This window comes from Oxyura jamaicensis, chromosome 1 (assembly GCF_011077185.1).
Source record: "Oxyura jamaicensis isolate SHBP4307 breed ruddy duck chromosome 1, BPBGC_Ojam_1.0, whole genome shotgun sequence".
Lineage (NCBI taxonomy): Eukaryota > Metazoa > Chordata > Aves > Anseriformes > Anatidae > Oxyura > Oxyura jamaicensis.
In genome coordinates this window covers 128,965,002-128,970,226 of record NC_048893.1, presented here as the reverse complement: position 1 = coordinate 128,970,226, position 5,225 = coordinate 128,965,002, and positions in this window count along the sequence as shown.

The following is a 5,225-nucleotide window of genomic DNA, read 5'->3' as shown; positions in this document are numbered from 1 at the left end:
CCCTTCCCTTCCCTTCCCTTCCCTTCCCTTCCCTTCCCTTCCCTTCCTTTCCCTTTCTTCCCCAGTAATGATTCCATAAATTGCCCCAAATATGACTTCACAGTTACAGAGCTACCCCTGACTTCTGTGCTTAGAGCAGATCATATTTCACCACTGAGATTTTTAGAGCAACATTGACAGCATTTACTTTTCTAAATTTCACTTTTCTTTTGAAGTAGGAGTGGATTTTGTTAATCCTTTTTTTCTTATCAGAAGCCAAATAAACAAACCATGTTGCTGAACCCCTACACTGAGTAAAGGGAGGGCAAGAGAGAATTGAAAAAAAAATAGGAAAAAGTGGATTTTCTCTCCACAGTTTGTGGATAATCTGTGGTAAATAGCTTGTTGCAATTTCAGTTTCAATGCAATCTGACTCAAATGATAGGCTTTTTTCATTATATGGCAGCCTTGCAATCAAGTGTTTATCTTTGTACCCCTATGTATTCTGTACAGATACTGAAGATGAAGCTTTGTTCTGTGCCTATCCAATATTGAATTAAGAGCTGGGGGAAGGAAGGGTGAAGATGCTTACACTCAGTGTGTTTTGATGACTCATTTTACACTGAGAAGTTGCCAGATATGCATCATTTCCATTTGCTGGGAAATGCTGTTTCAGTCAACTGAAATAGTTTTTGATCTAGGGTGGGGGTCTTCAACCTACAAGCAAATGGAGACCACATGGTAATTATCCTCATGTTGATGTCAAAGCCAAAAAGCTGCCGTTAGAAAAAAATAAAAACCAAAAGAAGAGAAGCTGTGTAGCTAAAATCTGTGTACATCTGGAGTATAATGTCCAAGATGTCCAAGACCACAGAGTAGATGTGATGAAACAAGAAAAATTAAGATTCATCTTCTCTAAGTGATCAAAACCTGAGTCTATAGCACTGGAGCACCTGAATGTCAGAAATGCCTTAAGTACAGTAATACAAAAAAAAAAAAAAAAGAAAAACTTGGTAAAGGTAATTTAGGTAGCTGGGAAACTGGGGCACATTCTGGTTTGGAAGGAATACATGGATTTTGCATAACCTCTGTTCTTCCCACTATCTTAAAGATGAAGATTAGATACTTATACTTGTCAGATATCTGATTTCAAAGAATTTCTGAGGCATTTTTATCGCACTACTTTTTAAAGAGGTGGAGCTGCTAGTGGTTTTATAATGGAAACAGTTGCTATTTACAGGCTTTAATTTAATTGCTTAATTGCTGCTTCAAAATGCAAAGGACTAGAACTTGAGCCAAGAGTCATTTTTCTCAAAGAAAATATTTATTAAAAATGAAAGCCAACCCTCACCGTATCATGCAAGCTGGAAACTGTAGCAGAGCTGGTTGGGGAAACCAAGTCAACTGCTCAGCCACAGTGGAAAAAGAGACCAAATAAGAAGATACTTCTTTGAATTTCCTCCCACCCCCAACAGCCGCACGTATTTTCAGTGACTTTGTAGAAAGAAATCTCAACAGTTTTCTCCCTCTTCAGGAATGTCCATTAATGCAGCCTTTAAGTTCCTTAGGGTAAACATACGCTCTCCGAAGGGCTAAGAGCAGGTCAGGTAAAGGGTTTACAGTGTTGCCTAAGGTACACATCTGCTTAGTGAAGTTCAGAAAGAAGTGTAAATGGGTGCCATGCCTAACTTATTTTGACTGGATTGTCTTGTTAGGTGGCTTGCCTATCGAATATGTATGCCTAAGCACACATGGAAATTCACCATGTGATTGCAGTAGTATTCTGATGGGCATCAGCTAACAAAAATTCATATCCATGAGGTTTTCAATGAAGGATAACCATGTCTAAGGCATGAATGGGATTGCCTGGAAAAAAAGTCCTCGCTGTTAAGATGCCTGGTTTGACAGTTTACAGCTGCCTCTACATATCAGAGATAACGAGAAAAAATAGATGTATGGAAATCAGACACACATTATAGAGATAGGAGCTATCTTATTTCACAAGGCTACCTCATGAGATGATCTTTTCTTGGCTCAGAGCTCATGTGGCAGGCACGCGTGTGAACATCCAGCAATAATGGACTCGATTTTGAATTCCTCAGCTGGCATCTAGCTGAAGAACCCAGGTGATTCCAGATAGGTTGTTCTCATTGCTTCTCTTCTTTGGAGAGCTTCATTTTCAGAAACTTTCTAATGGAGGGTTTATCTTCAAGCATGGAAAGCAGAGGTGGTATGCCTGCTGATTGTTAAAAAAGTATTTAACACACCACTACAGTCTGTTATGGTAATATATTAAGGAATATCGTGTGCATCTGTGCTATAGCAGATTTTAAGAATGAACAAATTGACATTTGAGGAGTCTAATGGGTCATCTAATCCATCCATGCAATATGCAGAATTAATAACTGTGAGCTCTTGGATATTATCCTGAGAGTAAGCTCAGGAACAATAGGTAATTTATAGTCCATTTATAGTTGCAAGTCTTTCATTCTTACAAATACATTTGGAGCAGGAGCAGAATTTAATAGTGCAAGAAGCACAACAGGGATGGCAGCAAAAAGCTCCTCTTTGGTGTTATCTTTGGACACAATGGTCTGTGCCGAGCTCTGCATAACTCAGCCAATTCTCACCCTTGCACATTCAGGCATGAAGTTTAAATTCTCAGTAGACCATTATAAGCTCTCGTTCAAGTTGGTGTAAATGCAGAGCAGCTCTGATGAAGTCAGTGGATGAAGTTAACTTGAATTTACTGCTGTGTAACCAGGAGTGGGTTCTGAGCTCATCCACACATTTTGTTCTCTAAATTTGTATGCCAAATCCTGGTAGCCTCACAGAGGCAAAACCCCCAGATTGCCATCAGCAGAAATTCCGACTGGGCCAACAGCCCTAGGTTTGCCCTTTAGTCTCTTCTTATTTTTGTAGTTTAGCCATGCACTTGTAACAAATCCCTCTGTCAGCTCCCCACTCCTTTTGGAGACTGATGACAAGGACTGAGGGCATGGAGTCTAGAGATTACCAGAGGTATTTTCAAACTGTATGTCTACCAGAAGAGCAGAGGTGCTTGGTAGGGCGATGCATGCTATGCCACCACCCCACCCCTTCCCTCAAGGGCTGGAAAATTCTCTGTTTGATATCTGATCCATCCCCACTTCTGAAAAATTCACCTTTCATTTCTGCTTCCTCATTATTCTGCCTCCTTGTTCATCTCTTGAAATGTTATTCAGGCAATCTACTTTACTACTGCTGTGGCAGAGCAATGCAAAGATTGGCAACCTAAAACAAATTTTCCAATAGAGCCTCTCTGCCACAAGCTGACAGACCACTGCACTTCACCATGCAGCCTGTCCACCAGGCATCAGTGAGTAGCATGTCCCTTTCCTGCATCCTCAAAATCCTTTTCCCCTTGGAAGCAAGCTCTATATAGCACTGCATCCTAAATGAAACTCTCTGGGCTTGTACTCTGAAGTGCTATTACAATTGTAGGTGCTGTAAAATAGATGTTTTATACAACAAAATACTGCTTATTGTGAGAGTTTTATGTTAATTTCTTCCACTTAATTGCTATCTACAGGGGGATCTCTTTTCATTAATTTTATAACAATAGCCTTATTGCTCCATGTTTTTATTAGACCTAAAATTGGTATAAAATGACAGATGTTTACAGTTTCACCGTACAGCAAATGGAAAGAAAGACTTGATACAAATACAAAGAAATGATATCAAATCTAGCTAATTACTAAACGCAAAACACGTAGGTTTGAGACAAGAAAGTAGTGCAGGAAATAGTGAATCATAAACGCAGAGAATAGACAGATAGAGTACTCTGAATTATAAGTCTCTGAGAAATAGACAAATGAAGGACACTGACAGTTTTCCACAATAAAGTGTCTTCCTAATGCACTGGAACCAAAATTTTACTTATAGTAACCAAAAAAATCCTTCCTAAAGATGGGCCTGCCACTCTGTTCAGACTCTGACAGTATGCTTGAATGAATTAACTGGCCATAACCCAAACCACTATGACTGGGAATTTATGGAAACATGGCATATTCCCTCTTTTTCCTTGCCTAAATTGTGATAATTTGGTGTTGAAAAATGCCTCTTGCTGCGTTTTGAAGCCCATTCCTGAAATGATTGATGATTGCAAAATTGCCCGTTGCAACATCTTGAATGTTTTAAGTTCAGTTTTTAAATGTCTCTGATCTCAAGGGCAAAAGAAGGTTTCCTATCATCTTCTGCACAGCCTGAGACCCATGCTGGGAGGGTCCCAGACCTGCACCGATGCAGGTGCCTGGTGCTGAAGAAGACCAGGCAGACCAGGGGGCAATGCCAGCAGGCCACGTGTACCCAGGCTGTGGGGACCATGAAGCCTTAATCAACGGGACTGCCACAGAAATGTTTCTGAGTGACACCACTGCTGTACAGACACCTGTGATGACATTAGGGTCCAGTGGTGCTAATAATTTTGTACAGAGGGTGGGTCGTGACGTGTCCCCACCACACGCTCTGAACCACACTTGAGGCAGCAGCAGCGCAGTGCAGGCCCTGTGCTGCCCACCTGGGCACGCCAAGGGGCCGATGCCTGCAGCCAGAGCTGCCAGCACTGCCCCGAGCATCACGGCTTATAGTGAGGACACAGCCACCCTCCGGAGTCCCAGGGATGCTCTTTTAGCATTGCTTCATCCAAAAGAAGCTATTCAGTGCTTCAGAGAAACTTTTGCCATTCTTTCTTCACTCTTGAAACTTCAGCTGGAGATGATTTTGTTCAGCTCTCTTCTCTTCATCGGTTATTCAGTGATACAGAGGGCAAATGAGTCTAGAAGAGAATTGCAGAATTCTTTCTTTGTCTTCCTACCAAGGCAAGCCCTTTTCCAAAGCAATCCATGAAGGATTGCTTCGTTTAGATGGTTTTGCAATGCCAGGGCTAAGCTGGTGTCAGCAGCAAATGACAACAGCCCTGCCAAAAACCTCTCCTATTTCCTTACAAAGTGTCCACTTCTGGAAAAAAGATCTAAGATTTGCAGTTCAGCTACCATGTTACTTAATCTAAGTGTTTTAGCTGAAGTCACAGGTGATATATTTACACTTACAGCTTTGAAACAATTGGCGTTTGCCAAGCACAGATAAAGTTAATGCTTGTCTGCAAGTTTGGAGGTTTCTTCATTATTTTACTCATGAATTTAATTATTTTTTATTAACTTTGGATGACTGAAAAGATATAGCTGGCTTTTTAGCACTGATGCTAG